We start from the raw sequence: 14,974 nt of genomic DNA on the forward strand, positions 1-14,974 counted from the left end.
CATAGTCCCCAAAATTCCTGCTTTGAGTCAGTAGTGAAATGAGGATAACAACATCAAGTAGAAACTTGTTCTACTGCCAAAAAGCCAGTGCAGTACAAAACTACTTGTTGCTTTTCAGATGGTAGTCCAATGAGGCGTTGCTGTACAAACGGATACTTTTCCTTGTCATACTCACTGAAGACTGTTGTGTGCATGTGACACATGTGCTCTCTTACACTGAGGTCCCTGTGGTAGGGGGTCTACCCCACACAGTTGGTGAAAGGCTTAATGTGGGCTTGAGAAGCCAGTTAACCCACCTGGTTGCACTTTGAGGCTAAGCAAGGCCTCATTAAATATGAAGCCCAGCTGGGTAGTGCTATAAAGAGAGGCAGCCTGAAGCAGAAAGAGGTTGCAGGGAGCCAGACACTCCTGTCTGCTCCAATACAGACCCAGGGTCTGAATCACTTGCCCCGAAGCTGCAAGTTTACCTGAAAACAGCTCACAGAGGTGTGCTTGTCTTTAGCACTCGGATGCCCAATGCCAAATGGGGTCTAAACCCAGATAAATCCATTTTACCCTGTATAAAGCTTATGCAGGGCAAACTCATAAATTGTTCGCCCTCTGTAACACTGATAGAGAGATTTGCACAGTTGTTTGCTCCCCTAGGTATTAATATATACTCTGAGTAAATTACTAAATAAAAAGTGATTTTTATTAAATACAGAAAATAGGATTTAAGTGGTTCCAAGTAGTAACAGACAGAACAAAGTAAGTCACCAAGCAAAATAAAATAAAATGCGCAAATCTATGTCTAATCAAACTAAATACAGATAAGTTCCTCACCAGTTCCAGAATGCTCCCTTTTACAGGCTAATCTCCTTTTAGCCGGGGTCCAGCAATCACTCACATCCCCTGTAGTTACTGTCGTTTGTTCCAGTTCCCTTAAATGATCGGGGGGGGGGGGGAGGTGGAGTGACTCCTTCCTTAGCCAGCTGAAGACAAAATGGAGGGGTCTCCCATGGGTTTAAATAGATTCTTTCTTGTGAAAAGAACAGGAGTACTTGTGGCACCTTAGAGACTAACAAATTTATTAGAGCATAAGCTTTTGTGGACTACAGCCCACTTCTTCGGATGCTGCATCCGAAGAAGTGGGCTGTAGTCCACGAAAGCTTATGCTCTAATAAATGTGTTAGTCTCTAAGGTGCCACAAGTACTCCTGTTCTTTTTGCAGATACAGACTAACACGGCTGCTACTCTGAAATCTCTCTTGTGAGTGGAGACCCCTCTTCTCCCTCCTATGCAAAGTCCAGCTCCAAGATGGAGTTCTGGAGTCATCTGGGCAAGTCACATGTCCCTGCATGACTCAGTCTTTATAGGCCGAAGCCATTGTTCACATGGTATCTTGCATGTCTGCAGGAAGACTTCTTATGTGGATTGGAGCATTCCAAGATGCATTGTTCCCCAAGTGTTTCCTGATCAGGTACTTAAACCTGCCGAATTCCTTCCTAAAGAAGCTGACCTAATGCCTCGCAAAGCTTACTTAGAAACCAAGCAAGCATACAGCCCATGTTCTTAACCTCAAGTAGAAAATGATATATATATAGTAGACCATAACCTTTACAGAGATTACATGGCACAGGCAGCACAAAACATACTCCAGTCATGTCATACATACATTTATAAGCACCCCCCCCCACAAAGCCTTATGGGATACGCTGTCACACTCTCTGTAGAGCAGTGGCTAGAAGGGGACATGAAACATCCAGCATGTTATACTTGGAAATATGTATGACTTACTACCTATGTAACTGGCATATGTAGTTATTGGAGGGGAGGTGGTTCCTTGAACATGTAGTCCAAGTCTGGGCATGAAAATAACTTGGCTTTTAACTCTTCCATAGGGTCAGACAGCACCTTCACACTTTTCTATTAGTAGGCTGGTAGCTCCTGGGGTTATTTTTTTTCCCCCCTTTTAATGTGTAGCGTAACCTGGACAGAATGTTTTGGGTATGTGTTTGTGCACCTAAGTGATTTCACCTGTGGTAGGAAGGGGAGCAGAATAACTTGGTATTGATTTTCAGCATGGGCAATTATTTTCCTTAAGATTGGCTGTCTCTTACCCGCGTGCTCTCTGAAGTACTCAGCATTATGTTGTATTTTTAAAGTGAGTAATTACACTTGACACTGGTAATGGTGTGTGTTGGGTTCGTTTTTTTTTTATTCTGCAGCATGTTCTGGCAGAGAGTAGGACCAGAGGGCTCCAAATCTGTACGAGTTTATGCTTGCCTTGTAGTTTTTCACACTTTATATAAAAGGCAGAAGGCCTACTGTAAATAAACTCAGCCACTTCACAAAAATTGTATGTGAACAACCCTGGACCTTAAGAAAATTCAGATCCAAACATCTCTTACTAAAGTACAATGTTAAAACAAAGTGATCAATAGGGAAAGGTCCTGCATTGCTTGTACTTGAAGTAACATATCAACCGCACATATCATATATTTGGAGTGAGCAGGCTATACTTTTGCTCTGTATCTACATCTCGTTACCAGACACTAGAATGGATTTAACCAATTAGTGGGCTCTGGGAACCAGATTCTCATTTTAGTTACTCTGGATTTACAACAGTGTAACAATGCAGAGTAACTCCACTGGTGTTACACTTAGGGTGACCAGACATCCCAATAAAATTGGGACCGTCCCAATTTTGAGCTGTTTGTCCCGCATTCCAACCGATCTCTGGTTGGGATGCAATTTTTGTCCCGATATTTTGTGCTGGCTTTTTTTTTTTCTTTTGCTCTCGGCCGGCCGGCAGCACTTGGCTATTTTTTTTTCTCTCTTTCGTGCTCCCCTCCCCCCCGGGTGTCCCAATATTTTCTTCATCTCATCTGGTCACCCTAGTTACACCCAATGTACCTTGCCCCATGCCTGTACCCTGCACAGGGGACTTTATGTGGGACCTTAGTGCTGCTTGCAGAACATCTGTTAAAGCTGCTGCCTAATCATTGATGATAGCTCAAGTCCTCGTTCGATCTTTGCACATTAACATCCATAACATTCCACACCCTTAGAGGCACACGTCTTTTCAGAAGTCTTTCAATTTTAAAATTCATCCATTATTAAAGACAATTATCATAAATACTGCAGAAAAAAAAATCCCCTGTGTAATTCTGTGTGCCTGTGACATTAGACTTCACTGTTATTAAAGATCAGGCTACAGCACAGTGTTGGTTTCTCCCCTCCCCTCTCTTCCCCCCCTCCCCCCTGCACAGGAGCACTAAACCAAAGGTCTTACAGTAAGCAGCATTTTCAGATCAGTTATCTGTTTTGCTCTGTGCCAAGCCTTCATTTTAATTTTTCTGTCCTCATCAGTATCTCCTGAATATGAGGCAGTCTTTTCTCATTATATATTATAGAAATGTGCTCCCAGCAAAACCTTTGATCCAAACCTTGAAAGGTGTTCAAATTAGAAATCCAAATCTATATTTCCCAAGTGGTTCCTTTCTTCATAATGGAAGGAGATGATAACCTTGGATCCAGACTTTGGGTGGTCTGAAATTGGGATCCAGACTTTTTTTTGCAGCTTGGGTTCCTATCTGACTGTTTTCGTTATCTATCTGAGCCTGACCGTTAGGGTGTTTGGATTTCAGGGGTGAAATCCTGGCTGTATTGAAGTCAATGGGAATTTTGTCACTGACTTTGGTGCTAGGACTTCACCCCAACATACCAGTATTTGCACCCCTCATTGCATATGGTGTTACAAAATGGATGTTCTAGCTACCAGACACTCATTGGCCTAGGTGCTCAGTTCGTAAACCTAAGCACATGCACAAGTCTCCACAGTATCACAGGCTTGGAGTTCTCCCAACAGCAATATACCAGAGTTGAATGTGGTTTGGTGTGTGTTAAACCTTCGCAAAGGTTCTGCTGACCATGGTACAGATATACGGATCCATTGCTGTTCATAAATATTTATTATCAATAGGCAGCTGGAAATGTTACATCTGAAAAGGTAGAAACACCTTGAATTTCATTAGACATACATTTTTGGAAAAAAGTAAATGCTTTTTATTTATTTTTCAGTTTACAATTAAGCTAAAAATACACATAAAATATTTTCATTTGTTATGTACATCATTTCTCTTCATTTTTACATGTGTTTGGGAATGATACAGAGTTTGCACTGCTGGCAGAAAATAGATAAGTAGGTAAAACTAACTGTTTGTTTGTTTTTTCCTCCAAGGAGGCTATTATTTAATGGCCAAATCCTGAGCCCTCGCTTAGTTTTTACACAGGCAAAATTTCCACGTAAGGGCAACAAGATTTTGACCAAAAGTTTAAAAAACCAAAATTCTCCCACCTATTGTTTTTAATCCTCTGGAGTAAAATGCCATTAAAATAAATATGTTTAGATACCAAACTGTTTCTATGATTAAACTCGGAGAAGATGCAATTGAATGATAAAGACATTGCAAAAAGATGTTATTTGTCAAAATAAGCCCATTCCCCTTGGGCCTGCCATGTAGGAAAATAGAATACTTAAACTTCCTTTACCGTCCTTTCCCCTTCAACAGATCAGTCTATAGTTCCCAGACTATATCATATAAATAAATACAGCTTAGCTTTTAAATGAAACTGCACAATACCCCCAAGTAGCTACACTTAAAAAAAGACAAACCTCAAAAACAAAGAATTTTACTCTTAATAGTCAAAAAGGCATCTCCTCTGAATTTTGTTGGCTAAAGATATCACAGTGTTTTGTTAGCTAATTGTGCTAGGAAGGGTGGTTCTTTGATCATCATTCTGTATGTGTGCGTGAGAGAGAGCAACCACATCTTGTCACTCTGTCCATGCCACCAGTGTGAAAGTGAAAAAACAAACAGTGATGGAGGAAGTATTCAGAAGTGGTCTCTGAAGACCAATAGAGGTGCTGTTTTTCATAGCTGCTAAACTGTTCACTAGACATTGATCTCTGGAAGTTTTTCTGGAGGTCACTTTCAAGGTGGTTTCTAATAAGTGAGTTCATGTTCTTTTTCCTCTTTTGCTTTGCACACTTTAAAAATCGAAGGAAGAATGATGGTCCTTTATTCAACAGGAAAACTAAGATTCTGAAAATAAGGATCCACCACTTCCCCCACATTTCAAACACCTCTGAAGATAAAAGACATTTTCTTTCTTTCTGCATCATGATTTGACTTGGAACATTAATCACTCCTATGGCAAAACACATTATGAATAAAAACACAAATTGATTTAGCCTTGTACGAATGGTACTGTCTAAAACAGGGAAAAGAGTTGTAAGCTAATTTGTACAGGAAAGGGAATAATATAGCCAGATAATATAATATAAAAGGAGTAAAAATGCTTGTTTTGAATGGCACAAGCCAAAAAAAAAAAATCTTGTTTTAGTTCTGGGAAATGATTTCTAGTAATTGGGTTTCATTTAACACGTTTAGTAAACTACAGACAATTTTGGGAACACTTTATTTTAGAAGTTCCATCATTGAGTTTGTTTATTATTTGCTGTAGATTCACTGATTCTAATTAATTTCTCCATTATGCATTTGAGTCTCACAGGTGCTTCCCTATGGGTGACTCTGCTTCGACATGCCAGCTACACTTGTGCTACTTCCCTCTATGACATAAGGCTGCAATATATTGGTGAGACTTGATGTCCATTGAAACCCACTCTTGTGAGGAGAGGAAGGGATAAATTATGCCTTGTCTATTTCAAAATTGGCAGAAGGCATTTTTTGTTAAACAATTTCTTTTAGTAATTCCAGGGTTTTAAAAATGGTTCAGACTTGTTACTTGTTTTCCCATGTGCCTAACCAAACCCATGTAAAACTAGTTTTTAAATGTAACATGCCACTGGACTGGTAGAAATACTAATGTATTTATGTGGAAATCAGCCATAGAGACTGCATAATGTCTCAAAATTTACGCCCGTGGCAATGCTAATGAGCTAAGGATTAGCACCATCTTGGCACTGAACCAAATTCACCAACATTTAACCTTTTCCAGCTAACATAAAATATATATATATAATTTTTTTCTTCTAGATTCCAGTTTTGGAGCAGAAAGGGGAAATGCTGGAAAAGCAAAAGCATTGCAATCCATCCCGAAGTAGGAAGTACTAGTAAGCTCACGAAAATAGCTGGTTCTTGCACAATTTTCCATTTCAGTTTGAAGCCCCAGGAAGAAGTCAATGCTCATCCAAACTGCTGGGCACTTATCCAAACTAAACCCAAATTCTAAGTCTTTTGCCATTTGCCCATTAGTATAATGCACTGTTCCCTTCCCCATAAAAATTCTCAGCACAATCCCAGTGTGAAATGGGCCAAATCTTACAGTCCCTCTGCTCATTCAGTGTAATGGAATGCTAAACTGTATTGTACTGTCCAGCCACTAGCTGGAACTGTGTGTAAAATACCTTATTTAGAGCCAACCTTAGCCATACCTGGCAGAGTATTAAAGGATCTTTAATGAACACATCTGGTATATATAACCAAGCTCCGTAGTCAGTCCATATCTGGTGCAGGAACATGACATGGTGTCAGAAGTAAACTAAGAACAGAAAGAGAAGGAACAAAGCAACAAAGGTTACAGGATCTCATGAAACAATATTTTGCAAGATTTTGCATTGCTACCAAGCTCCACAAAGAAACTGGAGATATACAGGTATCTTCTTTAATTTATGCTATAGGGAAGCAGGCAGAGTATATCTTTAAAGCCTTTGACTTTACTGAAGACAGTCACAGAGATGACTATGAAAGGGTCCGGGTGCTGTGTTTGATGTGTACTATATACCCCAGAGAACTGTGGCTTATGAAAGAGTGTTTTCAACAGAGAATTCAAGAACCAGGAGCAAAGGTTGAATGTTTTATAAGAGCATCGCATACATTGGCTGAAAACTGAGATTCTGGGAATGTAAAATATGAAAATATCAGAGACAAGCTCATTATTGGGTTAACATAAAAAATCTTTCCCAACAGGTACAATAAAGAGAGATTGAACCCTAGCCACAGCTATGCAGATAGCAAAGCAGTCAGAATTAGTCAAACAACGAAACAAAAGGTAGGAGCAACTTGAGAAACCTGAAACTAGCTTAGAAACTGTAAACAGATACTGGAGTGTTAACAGCAACAAGGTGTTAACAGTTATCATAAAACCCCTGAGGCAAGGAGAGAGAACACCCAAGCTAAGAGGGACAAAATCCAGCCTACATGCACAAGATGTGGAACAAGTAATATCTCAAGAGATGATGCATGTCCAGGCAGAGGCACATGGTGTAATAAATGCATGACATTTTTCAGCTGTTTGCTGCACCAAAGCAGTCAGGGAGTGCTCATATTAGAGACAATCAAGATCCATTGTTTCTGGGATCTATCATATGTGACGATGGAGAGCCTGCCTGGAGAGTGAAACTGAATATTCATGGCAAGACTATTGACTTTAAAATTGCCCCAGGAGCTGATGTCACATTCATCTCAGAAACACTTACAATCACCTTCAACCCCTCCCAGAGTTGAACTCACCTGACACAGCTCTGACTTGCCCTGGAGATATTCTGAACTGCAGGGCCCAGTTCATCACAGAAACAATTTACAGAGACAAAAGCCTTGCATTCAGAGGCCTTGGCTACACTGGCGCTGTACAGCGCTGCAACTTGCTGCACTCAGGGGTGTGAAAACACCCCGCCCCCCCGAGCGCAGCGAGTGCAGCGCTGTAAAGCGCCAGTGTAATCAGCGCCTGCAGCGCTGCACGCTCGCTCGCAGTGCTGCAAGCTATTCCCCTCGGAGAGGTGGAGTACTTGCAGCGCTGCGAGAGAGCTCTCGCAGCGTTGGTGGCGTGACTACACTCGCGCTTCACAGCGCGGCGGCGGCAGCGCTGTGAATTCTCAAGTGTAGCCAAGGTCAGAGTGCATGTGATCAGAGGATCACAGACCAACCATCTTTTTAGCTGCAGTGCAGCCAGGATAGGCCAAGTGGGAAAGGGCTGGAGGATTGATGATAAGGGGCTTTTGAAAGGAGATCCAGAACAAATCAACTTAAGAGACAATTCTGAACCATACAGTGTAGAAACATCTCTACCAGAGATACCTTAGAGGAGACTAGCGGCAGATTTTGTGTGAATTCAAAGGACATTGTTACCTGGTTGTCATGGATTGTTTCTATATTATATCGCTGGGAAAATAATGTACTTGAAAGACATGTCACAGTGTTATCGAGATACTGAAGTGCACTTTTGCTCACTTCAGTATTCCAGAACAACTAGTGACAGACAACAGACCACAATTAACTGCAGCAGAATTTGTCATTCCAAATTAAATACGATTTTGATCATATTACTAGCAGCGCACAATACTCACAAGCGAGTAGAGAGGCTGAGAGAGCTATATAGGCAGCCAAGAAAATACTACATCAGGAAGATCCGTTCTTTGCTCTTCTGAGTTACAGATCTACACCAATAGCAGCTACTGGATGTAGTCCAGCACAACTCCTGATGGGAAAACAACTCAGAACTACTGTTCCAATTTTGGAAAAGAATCTGTCTCCAAAGTGGCCAGGCATGAAGAAAGTAGCCAAATCAGATAGAAAGGCTAAAAGAGCATATGAACATTTTTACCACGGACGTCTCTCGGAGAACTACTGGGTCTAAAACCTGGTGACACTTTGAGTAAAATTGGATGGAGAAAAGGGATGGACAACTCCAGCTGTCATAAAGAAAAAGAATTCAGCACTCCGATTATAAGTAATCAAGACTGACAGTGAAGAGTTCAACAGAAACCATCAACATCTACAATTTGTTTCTCAGAAAAAGCAATCAACAAAACAAACGCTACAGATGGCAGAACAAGAACGCGATGACTCAGGGATTCTCGAATGACCACAGCCAGTTGTTGCAGCTAATGGACAGCCAGATGACGAAGTTGTTTCGTGTTCGGGTCAGATAATTAGAAAACCAGTACAATTAAGAGACACTTAACACTGATACGTACTGAACTTCAAAGATAATGTGATATCGTAAATGGTAGGCATGTAGAACTTAAAGGGGGAGTGTAATGGAATACTAAGCTGTTTTATATTGTTTAGCCACTAGGTGGTACTGTGTGTAAACACCGTATTTAAAGCTAAACAGCTATACCTGGAAGAGCATTAAACGATCTTATTATGAACATGTCTGGTGTGTATAACCAAGCCCTGTAGCTAGTCCTTATCTGGTACAGGAACATAACAGTCTGCACTCAGATTAAAATCCTTTTGAAGTAGATTAGAACTTTTCCCTGAGTAAGGACTGCAGAATTTGGACCTAAGATGGAAGCAAATAAAAATAGCCTCATGTAAGCTGCCCATGCAAATCTATGGCCACATCTGGGAGTGGTGAAGGAAGAAAAAACATGAGTTCAGTGTAATGTATGTTATATAGACAACAATAGGAAACATTTCTAGCAGGGTAGGACCTGAATCTCTTCCCATTGAAATAAATTGGTTTGCAATTGATGTCACAAGGATCAGGATGGGGCTTCACTCACAACTTCTATGGGAGTTACACAACTTTTTCCTTGTACACGATGCTGTGCTACATCTCATAATACAATTGTAAAGTGTAATTGTACAGCGGTTACACAATTCCCATACTACATGAGCATTCCCTTTTTTGTGTGCTACGTATCCCTATTGATTATGTTAACTCCATGTCAGTAATAGTGATTTTCAGACATAGCTCCCATTGCCAGCAATGGGTGATGCATCAGACCACTCACTCTATGGGGTTAATTATATATGGTAAAAGTTATCCTATTCCTATTCAAATTGCTTGCCATGTGTACATGCAGTAATGCTAGACTGTACATGAAGCCCTCTTGTTACATGTCTAGTGCATTAACCAATTTTAATCTCTTTAAAATGTCAGGTGTTTTATTTATACACTAATTATATATCATTTATTTAAATATTACAACTCTTGATATTTACATTTCTTTCTATTTCTGCTAAAAATATATTACATATCATACCATTAGAAAAAGAATGTGGAACACAAATAAGTACAATAAAGTAACATTAAGGGTGAGACATAATCCCATGAAAGCAAGGATGTTCAGAGTTTAGGCTGCTAGGTCACCCTGCTCTTGGTACCTGTCAACTGCAGAAATTTTCCTAAATCCTCCTATCTGACAAGCTTTGTGGAAAGCTGTCACAATTGACAGATAAAGCCTTACCTGAATTAGTTGTAAGAAAATAAATGAAAATATTTTACTAATATTGTCTGCTTACTGTATACAGCGCCTTTAATCTGAGGATCTCAAAAGTGATTACAAACATTAAATAATTAAGACTCACAGCCCCTCTCCCCTGCGAGGTAGGTACGAATATTATCCCTATTTTACAGATGGGGAAACCGAGGCATAAAGAGTGGCTAAGTGACTTGCCCAAGGTCACCTAGTGAATCAGTAGCAGAGCTGGGAATAGAACCCAGGATCCTTGACTCTTGGTCCTGTGCTCTAATCACTAGATATGCTTCCTCTGTAGAGATCACTTATGTAAATATTCAAGTATTTGTATATCTACTGATGTCTGCAATAAGTGTCTGCAAAGATGTCTTTACTTAATTTCCTGTTTCTGAAATGGGTTCTTTAATCTCTGACCTCAGTATAAACACCTCAGTTTTACTTATCCTACATCTTAAATGTAATTGTGTGGTGTCGTGATCAGTGGTTCCTTTTTTGAGAGTGTCAATTTGAAGAGTTGGGAGATCATGTGTAATTTAGGAGCAATCTCACATGAAAAGAAATCTAAAGATCTGCAGAAGGGGGTAAATATTCTTATCTTTGAATTTCTTTGCACATGTTGAGGGTTAGTGTTGAAACACAAAGAATAAAGGCCAACCAGAGCTGTGAGTGCGGAACTGATGCGTGTAAAAAGATCAACCCCCTACTACTACTTTCCAAGGAAATTCTCAACATCACACTAAATTTTACTCTCAGCCACACCCATGGGCAATCTAGAGAACAAAAAAATGTTTCAATAAATATTTCAACTACAAAAATTTTTTTCAACCAAAACAAAATGTTTAAATGGAAAAATCTTCATTTTGGTCAAAGTTTTGGGATTCTTTGACTCAATTTTTTTTAACCAAAAACAATTTTTAAATAAGAAAATAACTTTTTTTTTCCCCAATTTTCACTTTTGGTTTTTATTTAAGAAAAGATTTTTTTCCTCGGGAAACTTACCATAAAAAAATAGTTGGTGTTTTTTAACTGGCTTTAGTACAACTAACTCCAGAGGGTCCTACTGCCATAGTTGAAGAGAAATTTGTTCTTATTTAGGGAGTGAAAATTATCTGAGCCACAAAAATCCCCAGAAGACCCAGTCAAGGGGCCATGGTGGCACAACATACCGCTCTCCCTCAACTTAACTTTACCATGGATCTTTGTGTCCTTTGTGGGCACAGCAAGGCAAAACATCTAATGCTGTTTGCACGGATGGGGTTTATGAATCCAGAAGTCACTATTGCATTCTGTTTATGCATTGCTATGAAGTGGCAACTACGTTGCATTGTTTGATGTGTGAATTGGCCGATACAAAACTGCTGCAGTTGAAGCACAGGCTGTAATCGCAGTGTGCTCACTGTCCTGATGGAAGTAAAACCCCTTCCACACTCAAAGAGCCATGAACCCTGATTGTAGCCCAGTCTCCTTGAGTTCAGCTGATAGAATCTGCATTGCCATCCCAGTAGTGATTTTTATTCTCACTTGCTAGGCAGGGAACAGAACTACGGCTGGCCAGCCCCGTTCAGAGTAAGATTCATAAACTACAAAGTCGGTAGGTGAAGCATGAGGGGATTTCAGACACTATCTCTGCCTCCAGCTAACTGCTCTGTCAAATGCTTGCATTCCTAAACAAATGCTCGGTCAGGTTGGTTTGTAAGTCTTCAGAAAGTGCTTGCTCTGGGGTGGGGATGCTCCTTTCATTATTCCCTTCAATCCACCCTGAATACCATCCTTGTGCATAGCTGGCTTTGGGGTATGAGTATGAAGGGAGGCTGGATGTGTTTATGAATGAGCAGCAGCCACCCTCTCGTCCTGGGAATTTGCACATTTTTGGTGTGCTTCGTTCCCCCTCACAAGAAGAGAAAATGTAGCATCAAAGACAATTCAAACCACCTTGTAAGTATGAGAGCCTGAAAGCTGTTGAGCTGATGGTGAAAAGTGCTTTTCACTATGCCTTAACTGCAGGACAGGCTTAAATATTTAGGGCTGAATGTTGCATGGGGCTCTAGTAGCATAGCTAATGCAATTTGCAATCAGGAACTCTACATCAGTGGCTCATCTTGCTGAAAACCAGAGCTGGCTTAGAGCCACAAAGACCAGACTGAGCTGCACTGAAACGTTCCAGAACGTTGCGTGCTGAGACCCAAGGTTTTGTTTTGACCCATAATAGCGATAGAGGCTAGCTGCGAATTTCAGATTTATAGCTGCGATTTTCTGAAAGCTCTTGGGTCTAGGATCCCGGATTTTTGGTTTGGGCTCATCCGTACTGAGAGGCGACCTCATTTGTAACATATGGGTGTCCAAAGGAACCATCTGCCAAAACAGCTTTCCTACTGGCAGAGAAACTGATATTTAATAATCAGGCAAAATGTGTCATGCTTGGGCATTTTAAAACAGGAAAAGTGTTACTGTTTCTGGGAGTCCCTGGCGCTCCAGCCACTTTTCAGAAAAAATGGGTGTCACCAACTGTAGACTCAGATGTTCACCATGTTATTACAGTAAACTCTTCTCCAAACACAATCCACAGCCATGTGCAGTTAGGACCTGATCCTGGAAGTCTCAATTCCATTCCCTTCAGCAGGAACTGAGCTAGCTTAACACCTCCTAGGATCAGAACCCTGGAGATCACTGCCCTGAGCTAACCAGGGTAGCTTTCTTTTAAGGGAATCTATGTATCAAATCAGGGGTCCCCTTACATCTGTCTGTATTTCTCTTGGGGAGAATACATGCTGCCCCACGTGCTCTACTGAGCACCCTTCTTGAGCCACTACCCTCTGCACATTCAGGCCCTGATTTAAACAAATCACTTAGGCCTTGGCTACACTGGCGCTGTACAGCGCTGCAACTTGCTGCGCTCAGGGGTGTGAAAACGTCCCCGTCCCCCCCGCGCAGCGAGTGCAGCGCTGTAAAGCGCCAGTGTAATCAGCGCCTGCAGCGCTGCGAGCTATTCCCCTCGGAGAGGTGGAGTACTTGCAGCACTGCGAGAGAGCTCTCACAGCGCTGGTGGCGTGACTACACTTGTGCTTCACAGTGCTGCTGCGGCAGCGCTGTGAATCCCCAAGTGTAGCCAAGGCCTTAATATCCTCCTGCAGGTCTACTTCCACCGTGATTCCTGTAAGAAAGCAACTGACTAATGGCACGGGAGAGGGGTGATTGGTGTATCTCAGCAGCAACAACCAAGAAAGTTCTGTTATCAAGCACTGCGTTATCAGAATCACCATCTTCATCAACTATATGTTGTATTACATCCCTTCCCCTTCGTCTGTGTGTCTCCTTAAGGCTGTGAAGCTGTTTGGGGCGGGGACAGTACCATCCTTTATGCTTACACAGCACCTAGCAAACTGTAGCACTACTGGAAACAAATACTAAGGGATATCTACTGCCGTGTTCCATTTTGGTGCAGCTAGAATAGAACCTGCAATGGGCAAAGTTCAAAGGCTGGTTTTAAGGAATGCAATTAATGAAAACAAGGCAGATGTTCTTTCTTAGCGCTTGATAGCACAGCAGGAGATCAGTTTTCTGCCTAAAACATTGTATCATCCCGGACTGAAAAATCTGTAGATAACAAAAAGTTAAGGCAGCACTAGAGATGGGCTGAAACCACAAAATTCAGATCTGAATTTCAAACAGCAAGAGATTCAGGGCGGCTCAGATGTGGGGCTTTGGTGCAACCCATTACAAAGATATAGGAGCCATTTTTAAATTTCAGATGGCGGGTTGTATTTCAAACACAGGCAGGGATGTTTGGATCTTGGATTGTAGTTCAGTCCCATCTTTATGCAGAGCCCTATAACTATGCCAGTCCCTCAATTTCTCTTTCAGTGTAAAAGGGGTAAGTAACTCTACTTCTAATGAGAGGGATAGCAGATTACTAAATGTATCTGATAAACGAAAAATAAGATCAATATAAGCAGAGCACGTAACTTAATAGAAGATGGTAACTGGCTGATAAACTTTTCTCATTTCAGTAATATTTTACATTGAGACTATAATGTACAACCTTAAAAACACACACAAGTGAAATAATCAGAGGCTGTATTGCTTAAAAAAGAAAAAGGCCAGTTATAAGTGGAAACCCCTTCTGACAATTCTTCCAGTTTGGCTCTTAGTCTCCAGTTAAGCTACTTTTCACTAGCTGGTACCGTGGAGCAGTGAAATGAGGAGAATGTGCAACATGCAGCAATGGTGGCTTGAGCAGAGGTCCATGAGTTCCACTGCACCCACAAAAATGAGGCCCAGATGAACTGGTGTGCACTGGGGGCACTTCTTCAGGGCCCTCAGTTCAGGTTTGGCCCGGCAGCCCCCCTTGGTAATAAGGGGGCGACTGGGACAAATTTGAGTCGGGGGTGGTGTGACCTGGTACACAGGTTCACAGACCCACTCGGATTTTGTGCTTGCCATTGATAGTGCAGGGAGTGACTCACCTACCCCGGCCAAATCCAGATCCCACTTTGGATGAGGCCCAAGGTGACTGGGTCAGGGATACAGCTCCCACCAGCAGTGGGGCTGGAGCTCGAGGAGAGGCTGGACCAGCCCTCAGGCTGCATACAGGGCAGAGGCCCCCCAGTCCCCATGAAGAGGAAGGAACCCCCCTAGGCCTTTGACTTCCCACATTCCCATGGGGAGAGAAATGACCCCCCCCCCCGGCCCTCTTTGACTCCCGATCTCCTCCCCACCTCCCATTCCTGCAGGAAGAGCAGCAACCCTCAAGGGCCTGGGTCT

This window comes from Trachemys scripta, chromosome 9 (assembly GCF_013100865.1).
Source record: "Trachemys scripta elegans isolate TJP31775 chromosome 9, CAS_Tse_1.0, whole genome shotgun sequence".
NCBI lineage: Eukaryota > Metazoa > Chordata > Testudines > Emydidae > Trachemys > Trachemys scripta.